This window comes from Desmodus rotundus, chromosome 1 (genome assembly GCF_022682495.2).
Source record: "Desmodus rotundus isolate HL8 chromosome 1, HLdesRot8A.1, whole genome shotgun sequence".
NCBI classification, from domain to species: Eukaryota; Metazoa; Chordata; class Mammalia; order Chiroptera; family Phyllostomidae; genus Desmodus; species Desmodus rotundus.
The window spans coordinates 20657826-20673833 of NC_071387.1; the positions used below are offsets into that span (position 1 = coordinate 20657826).

The window sequence follows — 16008 nt, forward strand, 5'->3', positions numbered from 1 at the left end:
ACCCTGAGGATGGATCTCCCTGCTGACGGGGTGGTGGGGAGCTGGGGAGGAAAGATGGCATCCTTCAGAGGCAAAGATAGCAACCCAAGTTTCAAACTCACATAACCGATTATTACAGAAAAATACATTTGGCATCACAAAGGCTACAACGGAATTTGCCTCTCCTTTGAGAGTGTGAACCTTTCATTATCTTCCCTGCAGTGCCTAATTTCTTAGCAGCCTGATGAATTAGACCATTATGCACTTTTTAGAAATAAGCATTTATTTGCCTTTCATTCAATCCATAAATATTTATTAGCATCTACTTTGGTTCTCTTTGGAGGTTCTGAGGGAGAATCTGTTCCATGCCTCCCTCCTGGTTTCTCGTGGTTTCTGGCGATCTTTGGCATGCTTCTTGTTCCTTGGCTTGCAGCTCCGATCTCTGCCTCTGTCTTTACATGGCTTTCTCCTCTGTGGCTCCAATCTCCCTCAGCCTTTCCAAATCCAGGATGATCCCTTCTTGATAGCCTTGACTTCATTACATCTGCGGACACTCTTTTTTCCAAATAAGGTCACATTCATAGGTCTGCGCATTAGGACATGAGTGTATTTTTTTTTTTGGAGGGCTGCCATTTAACCTATTGTAGGAAGTTCAGAAATAAAGTCAAGAAGCCAGAGAATGGAAGTATGTTTCACCAATGACAGCGCTTCTCCGCGTGGTGCAAAATACACAGTGTACGTGGTCAGAAGGCCCCTGGCACCTGGCAGAGAAGTTCACGCACCATAAGGCACTCCAAACAAATAAAAAGATCGAGTGCCCTCAAAACGACCTCAGGTGGCAGCAGCCTCTTGTGGGGCCAAGCACGCAGGCTTGGGTCCTATCCCAGGGCCACTACCGCAGAGTCAAGGACCTTGGGCAAGTCCTTTCTCTCCCTTTCTGGGCCTGGAGGTCTTCATTTACAAAACAAGGTAATTGAACTAGAGCACTTTTAAGCCCCTTCTACTCAAATATTCCATGATTCCACACATTCAAAGGCCAAAGATATACTTAAGCAGATAATTATATGAAAACATCTTTTCAGCAGAAGATGCGACTGTTTCATTATCTAGTGAACTGTGTACACAGCAGTATTTTTCCTAGAGTGAGCAAAGCCACATGATCCAGAAACATCCAAGCGGCACGTTTCGAGAACCGGTTCCATTTATTCCATTCTGATAGCGAACACTCTGGTTGTTAGAGTTTACAAATTGTGTTTTGAGCTACATTAAACTGCCAGCCCTCATTATAAATCAGAGTGCCTCTCATTCAGATAAATAGAGGCATGGCACGGATGACGGCTCCCTAATTGCCTTGGCTAGTCTAAGAGAATAAAGTTGGATCAAATTACTATGTTATTAATTCTCTGAAATTTTTGATTTGGGAAAACGACGATGATGCTGAACCAGAGGCTAATGGCAGAGCAGAGCCTCAGATGAGGACGGATGGGGTGGGGACAGATGGCGCTGAGATGCCTCCGCTCCTGTCAGCCATCCAGGCACCTGAGTCTTTGGGCAATACTTCCACTGGGGATGAGGAGAGGAGTGCTGGTGGAGCATAATCTGAAAAGCTCAAGGTTCATTACGGTGTCTGTGAGGCTCCTACGAAATCACCATCATCTACTGTCAGTGCCATGGAGTGAGGTACAGCGTTGGTGCATCATTTGAAGGCAGTTGTGGTGTTTTTGTTGTTGTTGTTTTTAGGTTTTATTTATTTCTTTTTAGAGAGAGAGGAAGGGAAAGGGAATGAGAGGAAGAGAAACATCAATGTGTGGTTGCCTCTCACGCGCCCCCTACTGTGGAAACCTGGCCTGCAACCCAGGCATGTGCCCTGACTGGGAATCGAACAGGCAACCCTTTGATTCACAGGCTGGCGCTCATTCCACTGAACCGCACCAGCCAGGGCAGCAGTGGCGTTTTTGAACTATCCATAAGTCTGAAACACTTAGCTCTGCAATTCAAATCCCAAACCACCTTTCCAGCCTTCTCCCTTGTGCTGTTCCCCTGCCTTCTCTCCTCAAACTATTGTTCCTCTGAAAACTCCACCTTTCCTAGGGGGGAAAGAAATTCTTCATCCTGCCTGGGAGCCTTTTGTCATGCTGATCCCTCAGTCTTCCTTTGTTTACCTTGTCTCCGGAAGGCGGGAGCCCTTGTCTTTTTCATCTTTATACCCCCAGTGTGCCATTGCACTCAGTGTAATGCTGGCCACGGCTCACCACGCGTAAACTCTCAATCACATTTGAATCAGATTTTTGAGTGTGGGCCCTGTATAACCTGCAAGCTTCTCGTGAGTGTTAAATGACTTTATATCCCTGACACACAGTAAATACTCAACAAATTCGCCCTATTGAATAGCATTCTGCCAGAAATCAGGAACAGCTCTCTCTTTCTTTTCTGATAGAATATGACAAAGCAAAGCAGACATTATTTTGAAGATGTTCTGACTTAATCCAGGTAATGTATTATATCATTTCTTTCAATCAACAAACATTTACAGGGCTCCTATGTCATAGGGAAGCTGATGTGCCCGCAAAGAGTTCACAGTCCACGGGAGAAGAAGGACAAATAGTCGGATGGATGCAAAGCAATGTTTTTGTCAGTTTCTTCAACAGGTATCTACTGGGGCATGACAGTAGGCGAAAAATTGTGCTAACCAGTAAGCTAAAGCACATTTACTGCTAGTGGCTTGAAATGTAATTAACATTGTATGACTGTACATTGACACAGAAAGCTTTCGGTTTTTCTTACAGTTAATTTTTCTTCTGTTTTCATTATTGCCTCAATCTAGGGTCCTTAACTCAGGGTAGGATCTGGGGGATTCATGAACTAGTATAAGAAAAGAAATTACATATTTACTTTCACTAATCTCTAATGAAAATTTACCATTTCCTTGGACTATGCAGGTAGGTAACAAACCACAGTAGGATTAGCAATACCTGTGACTTTGTCACCAAAAGAAATCACAGGTGTTTTCATGTTACATGGTTCAGTGTGGCAGATATGTCAAAATTGCTGTTACACTCACCACAACTGCGAAATCAGTTATCTGATCTGCTGCTAGGCTTGGCATTTAGTGCGTGAATAGAAAGCACATGCTTTATAATAATTTAATGACTGTATTTCAGTATAATTATCTTTAAATTGTGGAATCCTATACATTTCATATAATTCTTTTAAGGTATCCACAGGCTTCACCAAATCGCCAAAGAGATCCGTGGCACAATAAAAGTTTACAGACTCTTGATCTGTGCCCTGATAGGAGCTGCTCCCTGCACACGTCTGAGAACTTCTCTGAGGTAATGTCTGCAACCAGGCTGAGCTTGGGCGTCGGACCACACAGGGACGCCTGCCTGCTGTGGAGCAGCGCTGAGAGCATGCGTCTGTGCGTTCCCACGGGACTGTCCCGCTCTGATCACCCACGAGAGAAAGCGGACCCACCTGCAAGTGAATCTGGGCCTTGCTGTGGGCGCGCCTTGGCTTCCTTAACAGAGAATAGAGTTTAAACACAACCTGCACCATCTGAATCAAAACCAAACCATAGACACTGTAGACAGGAAGACATTGACTCAACAGACCCAGGTGTAGCCAGCAGCACCTGGGAGCCTCGGGGGACCATCAGACAAATGTGAGTCATCTATGAAAACTGGTTAGTTCCCAGAATAACACCAACAAAATGTAAAATAACACGAGCACATAAGAGTTGAAAAAAATCTCTCTTCTTGCCATGGATGATGTGGCTTGGTGGATTGAGTGCTGGCCTGCGAACCAAAGGCTTGCCGGTTCAATTCCCAGTCAGGGCACATGTCTGGGTTGTGGGCCAGGTTCCCCGATGTGGAGCGCCCAAGAGGCAACCACACATTGATGTTTTTCTCCCTCCCCTCCCCTCTGTCTACAAATAAATAAACCTTTTTTAAAAAAATCTCTCTTCTTATATGAATCTACAGATAGGATTATTATTCCATTTTACACATGAACAATTCGGAATGATTAAGGTGATTTTACCAAATCACACAGATAGTAAAATGAAGCATCTTGTCAAACATAATTAGAGGATTCAATCTATATTATAGAACTTCCACATCCAGTCACAATATTTTTTACAAAGAGCAGCTCCTTGTCCAAGAGTAATGAAACACCTGAGCGCTCACTTGAAGAAGTTCCTTTAACCTTAGGAAGGGGGGCATTTAAAAATGTGGGCCCAACTGTAGTGAAGAACACTTACCACCTCTGAGCTCACATACCTGGAGACTAGGTTAAGCCAGATTACCTGTGAGCATCAGAAAGTTTTTTCTTTTTTATTGAATTTATTGGGGTGACACTGGTTAATAACATTTTATAGGTTTCAGGTGTATAATTTTATAATGCATTATCTGTACACTGTATTATGTGCTCACCACCCCAAGTTAAGTCTCCTTCCATCACCATTTATCTGCCCTTTATCCCCCTCTATCCCTCCACTCTCCTTTCCCCTCTGATAATCACCATACTGTTGTCTGTGTCTACCTTCTTCACCCAGGCAGAGATGTAGAATTCTGTGCTTTGGACTTGTTCTGCATCTCCCAGTGGGGTATGAAAAAGCCAAATATAATTAGTCTAGATCATACTCAAGTGGTACCTGAAGCCCAGAAGTTCAACTACCATATTTTTCAGACTATGAGATGCACCAGACCATAAGACGCACCTAGGTTTTAGAGTAAGAAAAAAAGTTTGAAGCAAAAAATGTGGTCCTGCTCCTGTCTCCTGTGACCCCGCTCCACCGCCACCTCCCCACCCCAGCAAGCCAGGTAAGCTATATTCAGACTATGAGACACACCCCCATTTTCCTCCCAAATTTGGGGGGGGGAAATGTGTCCTATAGTCCGAAAAATACAGTACTTTCTAAAAATCATATCAGTCAGAGTTTCCAAAGGCAAAACTTGGTGCCAAGGACTCAAAGTACACATAGGGTCCTTTCCCAGGAGAGAAATAATTTGCTTCCACCTGGTGGAACACAAGGTCTGTATCCATGAAACAGAAGAGACTAGACCACCTGGCTGGCCAAGGAACCAGATCTAAGCTCTTCACGTCACTTCTGCTTCTACACACTGACTCTTCCCATTCACACAACACAGCACTGGCCTCTATAGTGTAATGTCTTTGCTCTTCTCGCTTTTGAAACTGCTGTCATGGAGAATGTCTTCCCTCCAATCTGATACAGCTACAGAATGAAAACATTTTCATTGAAGTTAGTGCTGTCCACAGGACGGCCTCCACGGCCACAGCTTGGCTATAGCATCTGGACGACTCGTGGGAAGAAGCACCGATTTAGTTCTACACACTTAGAGGCCCTGTCCCCAGTAACAGAAACACACACTGGGAGGGCTTTCTGGCATGTGGAGATTGCTAAAATGATGGCCCCGGTGAGGAGGGGCCTCTGTAGTCACATCTACCAAGGCAGGTCAAAGCTCTAAACACGAGTCTGCCTTTACCACACCACATTTCTCAGAGTCCTCACCTCAAAAAGCTTTACACGTGGGATCTTACATTTGGATAAACTATTTCAAAGCAAACGTTATTATTCGTGAAAAAAAGTACTGATTCCCAGCCACCTATGAAGTAGTATCCATTATACTTGTCAAGCCGAACCATCAGCAATGTAATTAAATTTTGGCTCACTTCTAGCCAGAAAGCAAAGGGACTGCAACTTTTGGACCATGATTTCCTCTCCCCAGAACTCTCATTTCCTCTGTCTCTACCTTGTCTCTGCTGAACACTAGGAAGGTCCATAGATTATCTCTTCCAGATAAGTATGTACCTCAAGGGTGGCATCCATTGGAAAGTCTTAATGATTATAAATGAAATCCAACGTTATCAGCTCCTAGTACCAAACACTTTGCTTTTTTTTATATTGAATATAAAGCCTGATTTTAAAAAAATGAGAAAGGGAACTGAACTGAGGTCATTTTTTTCATCCTTTCTGATATGAACTGTGGATCATGTCTATTTCAGAGGTTTTAAGAGGAACAAAAATTAAGGGTGAACCATGAGACAGATGTTACTTGAGGAACTACCGCAGTGTGAGTGACAAAACCTATGAAAGTAGTCGGACTCTTTTAAGCATGTACGACCATTAACTGCCCCTTGCTAATACTTCATTCTATAACAGACGATGCACACAATTGTTTTGTCACCACTTTCAGCGAGGGTCATGGCCAGGAAGCCCCTGAGAAAGCTGATGGTGCATTTATTCTGCGAACACAGAGCATGAGAGAAATTTCTCTTAAGCCTTGGTACTAAGAAAAGCTGTTGTCTGCTTAATAATTGGTTTTTGTTGCTTAAACATTTTGAATCTTGTAACCAATTATTTCTCCCTTTGTTCTAGACACAGCCAAGCTGAGGGCCAAATCTGTAGGCCCTCTTTAGCAACTGAACTGAAGAACGTGCTGTGTGTTCGCTGGAATAACCTTGTTCAGCTTCATAGTCCCAAACCTAATTTTCCTCTTGTCTGGGTTTTATCATCCATTTCTTTTTATGCAATTGTATTATAAAAAAATGATAAATACCTATTAAATAATCACAAAGCCTTTTTAGAATGAAACAGCTTCTATTAGGGTTGCTCTGTTAATGTTATGAATATTAATGATTGCATGCTGTTGTTGTGAGGCTTGAGATAGAAAAGACATCTATTTTAAAATGTAAGGTAGAGCCAACCCCATCCTTACTTGGCAAGAATTCTATGGCTCTGTCAACCCTTATGTTAAAGCCCTCTATGAGCCCTATAGCAACATCGTAAACTGGGTCCTGTGAACCACAGAGTAAGTAGTTTGCCAATAAATTCACCTGTTCCTCTCTAGGTCCATCCACTGGAAACTAGTTCATGCTGATATTATTTTTAAATAAATTGGAAAGATAAATCTCTCATATAGAAGAATTCCAAATAAATTATCCAGATACAGCTGGTCCTGAAAAGTGTCATTTCACTCAATATATCTCCTTATAACATTGATGAGATGCCATAGGAACTTAACTTGTGCTTATATGGATTAGCCTATGGTAAAAGTAATTTTGTTATACATTGTTTTGCTTAAAGTCACAGCACCTACCAATGATGTTAAGTGAGGACTTCCTGTACTTTCTCCCTCAAGGAGGTGCGGCTTATGTCCATTCCCAGCCCTTAGAAAAGGAGGAAAAGTAACTTTACAATGCAGAGACTGGGCAAACCCTACCCTGGTCAGGTGATCGAGGTTCCCATCATCCGTGATAGATCATCAGCTGATGGTGTGCACCCCTGAGATAGTGTGATGTTACTAGCACTTCCTCTCTGAAGTCTTCCTTCCAAAAAGCCATAGCCCCACTGTACCATGAGAAAAACATCTGACAAACCCAACCTGGAGGAAATTCTAGAAAATACCTACCAGTTCTTCTCACAACCGTCAAGATAATAAAAAAAAACATGGGAAGTCTGAGAAACTGCCACAGACCAGGGGAGACTTAGGAAGCATGATGACCAACTGTAATGTGGTGTCCTGGATGGGATTTTGGAACACAGAAAGGGCAATAGGAAAACAACCTCATGAAATCGGTATCAAGTTTGGAGTTTCTTTCGATAATAATGATATTCCAATGTTGGTTCTTTGGTTGTGACAAATGTACACTAGTAATGTAAGGTGTTAACAACCTAAGAAACTAGGTCAGAGGAATATATGAAGCCTATGTTTGCAATTTTTATATAAATTTAAAACTATTTGTAAGTTTTTTAAATTGCTTAAATTAAAAAAGTTCAAAAACATGAGCAGAGTCACTTGTGGGATAGTAGCAAGCACTCTATTGTAGGAATAATTGGAGTTCCAAAAGGAAAGAATAGAGAATTGGGTGGGAAATGTATGTATGTATTTGTAAAAAACTTTATGCTGCAAATTCTCCAGCATGCCAAGCAGAAAATACCACAAGAAAACTACATTTAGGAATATTATAGTCAAACTACTGAAAAACAAAGGAGAGAAAATCTTAAAAGCAACCAAAGGAAAAAAGACATGTTACATATAGAGGAAAATGATAAAAATGATGACTGACTTCTCATGAGAAATGTTGAAAATGAAAGAGAACAGAATAACATCTTTATAGTACTGAAAGAAAAAAAAAACTGTCAACCTAGAATTCTATACCCAGCAAAAATGTTCCTCATAAATGAAGGTAAAATTAAAGACATTCTCACATAAACAACAACCAGGAGAATTTATCACCAGCATGAATATGTTACATAAGAACATGCTAAAGGAATTTCTGCAGGCTGAAGGAAAATAATACTAGATGTTACAGCATGAGTCAAAAAAAATCACAAGAGAAGTTAGAAAATATTTCAAATTAAGTGATAATAAAAATACAATGCCCTGGCTGGTGTGCATCAGTGGATTGAGCACCAGCCTGCAAACCAAAGGTTTATCAGTTCTATTCCCGGTCAGGGCACGTGACTGGGTTGTGGGCCAGATCCTCAGTTGGGCACATGTGAGAGGCGACCACACATTGGTGTTTCTCTCCTGCTCTTTCTCCCTCCTTTCCCCTCTCTCTTAAAAATAAATAAATAAAATAAAATGAAAATATCAGTATTTAAATATAGTATTTAAAAAATAAGTAAATACATAAAAACACAACAAATCAAAATATATAGAAAGCAGCTAGTAGTTAGAAATTCATAACTTGAAATATTGATATTTTAATGACCTAATGTTTAATTTTAAAATGGACAAAATTACCCCAGAGGACATAGAATAAAAGGAATAAAAATTACAAAATGGAAAACACACAATAGAAAATACAATAACAAAGAACTGGTACTTTGGAATGATTAACAAAACTGATAAATCCTTGTAAAAATTAGTCAAGGAAAAAAAGAAAAAACACAAATAACAAATATCAGGAATGATATCGAGGCATTACTATAGATCCTTGGACACATTAAAAAGATAAGAGGACATTATGAAAGAGTTTATCTCAATAAATTTAACATCTTTGATAGTACGAACAAGGAAAATGCAACTTACTGAAAATATCCCCAAAAGAAATGAAAACTCTGAGTAGTCCTATATCTATTAAAGAAATGAAATTGGTCATTTAAAACCTTCCAATCAAGAAAAACTCAGCCTAGAAAGTTTCACTAGTGAATTCTATCAAACATTTAGAGAAGAAGTACTATTACTATATAAATTGTTCCTGAAAATGAAGGAGGAAGACACCCTTTCCTACCAGTTACTTGACATCAACATAACATTGACACCAAAACCTGACAAGGGCATTACAGGAAAAAAAAAATCTTTTATGACTATAGATGCAAAAACCTCAAAAAATATTAGCAGAGGGAACCCATATGATTGTCTCATTAAATCTAGAAAAAGTACTTGACAAATGTAATAGCTGTTCATTAAAAGCAAAAAACAAAACAAAAGCCACTGTCGGCACACTAGGAAAAGAAGGGGACATCCCCAATTTGATAAAGGTCCTCTATGAGAACCCTATAATAATACTTAATGACAAAAAGGACAATTTTTGTACCTCCCCAAATGCTGACCTATGTATAGGCTTATCAGATGAGTGTAGGTTAGTTTTCTTCAACAGCTGCTAGCCTCAGCTTCCACGGCAGCACTGGGCAGGCAGCCTTTAGGCATTGGCATTACTTCTGATCTTGGTTTATGCTTTTCCACCCCACAGATCTCTTACTCTGTGAATCAAAAGCAGTGTCACCTTAAATTTTGACGGCATCAAAATAGGTCCCCAACTGTTGATGCTAATGTGGAAGCTGCATCTTAGTACCGCGTGGGAAGTCAGGGTCTAGGGATGTGGCTTAAGACATGATGAGAAGCAGACATGGGCAATGGAGATGGACTATAGCTCCCATTAGATTCCAGGGAGATGTCACCAAGATGGCTGCATAGGAGACCCCAGCCACCGCCCCCCACCCATGAAGATCAATGATTAGACAGCTTTCCATGAACAAAACAATTCTGGGAGAGCTCAGGAGTCTATTGAAGATACCTCTGTAACACAGTAGAACAAAAATGACCCCATCCTGCACAGTCCCACCCCCTAGGCTGGTACTGCCCCAAACCAGGAAATAATCCTCCATCTGGAAAGGGTCCCCCTCATTGCAAAAGAGAGAATGAGGTGAATAACTAGCTTCCCCAGCCTTTCAGGGAACTACATGAAGGACCCACTTGGGTTTTACCCCATCCGGGGACCAGGAAAGCAGAAATAAAGAGAGACAGATAAGGAAGAGGAAGAAAAGCAGAAGCTACCAATATCGGCCACACAGTGGGAGGGACTGCAGTTCCCAGTGACCTGCTCTGAAGATGACCCCGGCAGCTTTTGCCCCTGAAGAACCAACAGTTACCAAGAGTCCCCTGTAGATTTCACTGGTTTTCGCCTACAGGTATTTTCATTCACAGACACCACCTGTCTGAGTCCCCCATTCCCTCTCTTGCCTTTTCCTCCCACCTGCGCCTGAGCCCAGGATCTGCCTGGCAGCCAGCCCCAGCCTCTGTAATTGTGCCAGTGCAAGATGCCAGCCTATACCCCAGAGGCTGACCAAGCTCGTGAAGCAGGCCACTTTGGGCAGTGGGTGATAAAGGCCAAAGCTTTTCCATCTGCTTGGGGATTTTGGTCTTAGGAGTGCTTTTATAATTCCCAAGGTAAGGATGAACGGAAGAAAACAGAGTATCAAAATAAGACACACATATATGTAACTGAAGGGTGGCATTTTAGAGGGAGGCCTTAAAAAGTAGAGATTTTCAATAAAGAACCTAAAAATGCTTGGACTATACATGGTAATAACCAAAAGTGGTTGGTTCATTCAAGCTGGGCTCACTAAAGGAATCCATTCAGAAAGCACAGAAGGTGTTCGACCTCCACTCAGCGAATCTACCATCCATGTACAAGGCAGATGCTACCAGGACCGAGGTGATGGAGGAGAGCGGAATACAACAATAACACTAGAGTTCCAGGTGAATCATGTGGCTGTAAGTGCTGTGGACTAAATGCCTGTGCCCCACCCCCATCCCAATTTATGTGTTGAGGTCCTAATCCCCAATGTGATGGTATTTGGAGGTGAAGACTTTGGGAGGTAATGTGTTTTAGATAAAGTCATGGGAGGCTACACGGTGGGATTAGTGCCCTTAACGGAGGAGGAGACCAGAGCTTTCTCTCTCTCTCTCTCTCCTTCAGGTGAGGGTACGAAGGAAGCCCTCACCGCACACCAAATCTGCTGACACCTTGGTCGTGGACTTCGCCACCTCCACAACTGTGAGAAATAAATATTTGTTGTTTAAAACGTAGGGATGTTCACACACACACACACACACACACATCTAATCTTAGTTTTTCCAGGGAATGACACCCCTACTCTTCCTGCACTTCGGCCATAGGCACACCACCTGGATTTAATAAAATGATTCTGATTTTAAGACCTGGAGGGAAACTAACAGGAGGGCGCATTATGCAGCTGCCGTGGGCTGGGGGAGGACATACTAAGAGCCCTAAAGAACTGTGCTTTAATTCACACAAATGTAATTAAGGTTTGGAGAGCCATCATTTCATTAAACAATCAAGAATCTATAACTGAACCTGGTTCTGCAGAGTTTAATTCACAAACAGATATTGTCCTTATCATGTTTACCTTCCATAGCAAGGAAAGGGTTTTGTATACAATTCTCATCTCACGTAAATAAAAATACAATTTGATAACATGTTAGAATTATCCTTTATGACATAAGTTGCTCTACCTTAGCTTCCAATAATGAGGATCCCTAAGTCTGGAAATCTGGCTCAGAAAATATAACACCACAAACATCTTGGTCCTAACACATCACATTCATATTCATATGCGTATCACATTTATAGAATCATAACTTGACATTTACACCAAGATATTACTGATTTACAGACATCTGAGGCCCCAGGTAATAAGATTCACTAGCTATTTATTTTAAATATTTAGAAACTGGCCAAAGGAAAATATTTTAGATTTTAAATGATTTATAACCACAAAAAAATTTAAATTTCTATTTTAAAAGATAGAATTACCTTCATTTACCTCGTAAACACTGTTTCACACCCTCCAACCTGCCTTGATTTTCAAATAAAAACAAAACTGAAGACTGTGGCCAAATGGAATTGCCAAGTCATGCCAACTAAAATGAAGAGCCAGTTTTGCTGTGTAGATGGGCCTGTTTTATACGCAGATTGCTGAACACAAGTTCATTGGTGCGGTCCCCTACAGTGAGGGCTGTTTGGGACCCAACCGGGACACCTAGCCAAGCCCATCTTCTGAAGAACAGCCAACAGCATCCCAGCTGATATTCTTTCTGTTCTTCGCTTTATTTGCCCTGTTAGTGACCCCGGTTGCACTGCCCTCTGAGACACTGATTTTCTGCTTCCTCAAGGGGGCAGGCATTCGCCACGGTACTGCAGCATGAGTGATCTTGGAGGCAGCCTTAGCCAGAGGCTCATTAGTGTGAACAAAAACACTTGAAGACTGTCAGTTATTTGAACTAATTTAAATATTGGAGTTGGCTTGGCTATGTGTTTCAGAAAGGGACTTAAGCAATTGTAAAATGACAAGTCCAGACATTAAAAACGAAGTGCTTCTATGCTAAATTACTCTCAGGGGCTAAGAACGAGACTTGTAATTTGACCTCATCTAGAATCTCTGAGCTCCTAAGATTCAGGTAGGCCCTTGTCCCTTGCTATGTGCTTCCAACGGTATCCCATCAAACTTTCCCCTAGCACAGCACTTAGCACACGTCAGTATGATATTCTGGCCAATTATGTTCTTTCTTTAGTAGATTATGCCTTCTAGGGAGGCAGGAACTATGTCGTACTCACATTTGTAGCGGAGGTACCTAGAATAGTGTCTAGAGCATAGTAGGTACTTAAAAAGCATGAGTTTCGAGTGAATAAATAAACATAATTGTAAAATAGAGGCATTGAATGCAGGATAAGCAGTCTAATAAAAAACTTACTTTCCAAGTATGAAATACTGTGTCAAAAGAGATGCAACATAGTATCTTTAGTTTAGCGCTCACTTATCCAGACCTTATAAAACACACATTTGACTAGACTAAGTGTTGTGCTTTTGTACGCTCTGCAGAGAAGAACGAGCAGGTGGGGACAAGGAGAAGATGGGACAGATATTACTGACTCGGTATCAGTTCGGGAAGTTCATTCATATACCACTGACAGGTTAATTTATCATTTAGTTCTAAATGGTAGGTCAAATTTTATGAAGATCTATTCACAAAAATGGAATTTTGACTATTAAAGTTCCTTACTATATAAAAATAAAGTTTAATTCTTTAAATAAAGCTCTAACGAAGCCCTCCTAAAACTGAGATTGGCCTTCCGATCAAATCTGGGACATTTTTTATTATGCGTTATAGGAAAAATGACATTTTCGATGGAAAGCAAATGAACGCTTTGGTAGGTTATGAAATCAGAGCTTCTCCTCCTTAAGTTCATGAGTAAGCCCTTGACGACTCTCAATGCCTGTTTCATCTTTTGGAGCCTTGAGCACCAATGACCAGAATGCGTAGACAAGCAACAATTTCCAAGTTCCCTTCCTGTAATGCCAAGTGTGTTTTTATAAGACTTCAAACACTTCCCTGCTTTACGCACACTGCGAGCTAGGATCCAGCTAGAAATAGACGGCACACTCAAATTGGATCATTGAGGCAGCTCAATAAAAGCACTGCTTTACAAAGGCCTGGGCCGAATTCAGGAAAACCAGCAGGGCTGGGGAAGCTCCAGGGGCTAACAAAATGGGAGGTCTACCATGGTCACACCTAGTCCAGAAGGAGCAAAGGGAGGGAGTGGTGACCTGAACCGAGGGACCACAATCAGAGCCACAGCTGTAGGAGAGGGCTGCTAGCAGGGCCGTGGCCTTTAGAAGAGGAAAGACCGCTGCCACCCACTGCCCTGCAGGGAGGAAGACTATAGGGCTAACACGCTGACCTCACTCTTCTTTCACCCTTGGGTCCCCTGCTAGTCCTTCCGTGATCCAACCCAACAGGAAGCTGAAGGGCCCGACAGCCTAGCTGATACTGTGCATTGTGCTCAGCCCCCTAGGGCACGAAGTGGTGGGAGAAGGGTAAAGAGTGGATTTGAAGGGTGAGACAGAGAATGTCCACTATGTGCACCTTTTCCAAAATTCTCTACTGCTAAGTATTCATAATCTCACTATGAACTTCTTTTGCTATACGCATACTTAGGTTGATCTAAAAAAGATATATAATAACAACAAATTATACAATAACAATGATGTTGGGTAGTTCCTAATATTATTTTCATAGGAACACAAGATTCATTCATTCCAATGTATGGTAAAGCTAAGTTTTCTCTCTATCACCCTGAAACCTGCTGAAATGAAATGAAAAGAATGAAATACTGGAAAGATAATTTTATCTACTATGAAACTAGCAAAGAGCCAAGATTCTCCAATCACAGACTGAAAGAATTATCTGAGTAAAAACTTGATTAAATCAATAAACAACCCTAAAAGGTGATATATTCGTATACCTCTACAGATCTCAATTGGTTTTCAAATGTCTCTGTAAGTAAGAAGAGAGTTCAGAGAGGCCCAGGGTTGGAACGGTGAGGAGTGGTATGAGCAAGTCCTGGGGGACACAGGGAACCCCTGTGTGGAGGGGCCGGTTCCATAGCAGAGCAGTGCAGAATGGGACACAGATGGACATACTATGTGAACCCTCTAATGTTATTACCTGTGAACGCCCGAAACTTCAACACTTAACACAGAGGACTAGTTTAGAGGCAAGAGGTATAGGAAAACAGAAGGAAAGTAACAATTACCTTTGTAGAAGACTTGCCCCTCCCCTTCGCTTGTATGTGCTAAACAGAATCAACTATGTAGTGATAACTAAGCACCAAATACCTCTCTATTGCCCTGGGTTGTGTGGCTCAGTGGATTGGGTGCTGGCCTTCGAACCAACGGTCACTGGTTTGATTCCTGGTCAGGGTACTTGCCTGGTTTGGGGGGCCAGGTCCCCAGTTGGGTGTATGCAAGAAGCAACCAATCGATGTTTCTCTCCCTCACTTTCTCCCTCCCTTCCCCTGTCTCTGAAAATAAATAAATAAAATCTTTTTTTTTAAATCTGTCTATCCCCCTCCAACGCGCACACACACACACACACAGTGAGCTGGGGAGTAGATGTGTCTGACTCACTCGCTCACTACAAGGCATTTTTAGAGCAGAAGACATCGCAGACTTGTAAGAAATTTTTACAGGATGAAATATCTAAATACGCTGTCTCCCCAAACACTGCCTCTTTCCCTTCCACTTACTTACGGGCAAATAGCAGGTTTGGCTAGAATTACGTCCCTTGGAAATGCGTAGCAAGTGCAAAGCTGTCAACACGCATGGTTTCTGTATGCTTAATTGTTATTTCAATAGAGGAAAGCCAGAGACAGATAAAGAATTTCAAAAAATAACACAAGAAACAGACAAAAAATTTTAGATAAGTCTTCATGTGTTTAAAGAAGTTGAAACATGAAACCTTTCAGCGATAAGTGCAAAGTGAGCTGGCAGGGTCAGAAAATAAATTGAAGATGACAATAAAACCATCACAGAAGTGCAGGCTACATTGGAGTGAGTAGGAACTGAACAAATATTGCTTTAAAAAAAGTCACTTTCCTAGAGGATAGACTCGAACATGTACAAAAATTCACAGGAAAATGAGGGGAAAATGAAAGCAATTCAAAGTAGTTATGAAGGGCAGTGAGTCATACACGCACCTGCAGTAGGACACACAAGTGGACGTTTACACTGAAGGCCATGAAGAAAATGTCTTCACAAAACATACAGGAAAATATGAATCTTCAGATTAAAAACTGTATCATTTTCCAGAAAAAAACCAACACAATGACTTACAGTGAGAAATATCACAGAAGAGTTACTAAACTTTCACGTTTAGAAAATAATAATTTTTAAAAGAATGAATAATTTTAATAATA

At 41.4% G+C, this 16008-nt stretch overlaps 1 protein-coding gene and 1 long non-coding RNA gene across 5 annotated transcripts in view; one reads left to right on the plus strand and one right to left on the minus strand.

Moving 5' to 3' along the window:
- The window catches only part of PALM2AKAP2 (PALM2 and AKAP2 fusion), a 406552-nt gene that overhangs the window by 384422 nt on the left and 6122 nt on the right, over window positions 1-16008 (minus strand). The window lies entirely within an intron of this gene.
- Window positions 1312-6506, plus strand: LOC123479696 (uncharacterized). Of its 3 annotated transcripts, XR_008426549.1 has the most exons (6): window positions 1312-1659; window positions 2513-2627; window positions 3275-3640; window positions 4532-4582; window positions 4666-4799; window positions 6377-6506. It is a non-coding gene; the product is annotated as an uncharacterized lncRNA (long non-coding RNA). The 3 variants fall into 3 exon arrangements; XR_006655392.2 differs by lacking the exons at window positions 4532-4582; window positions 4666-4799; window positions 6377-6506 and having other exon boundaries at window positions 3194-3912; XR_006655391.2 differs by lacking the exons at window positions 4532-4582; window positions 4666-4799; window positions 6377-6506 and having other exon boundaries at window positions 3275-3912.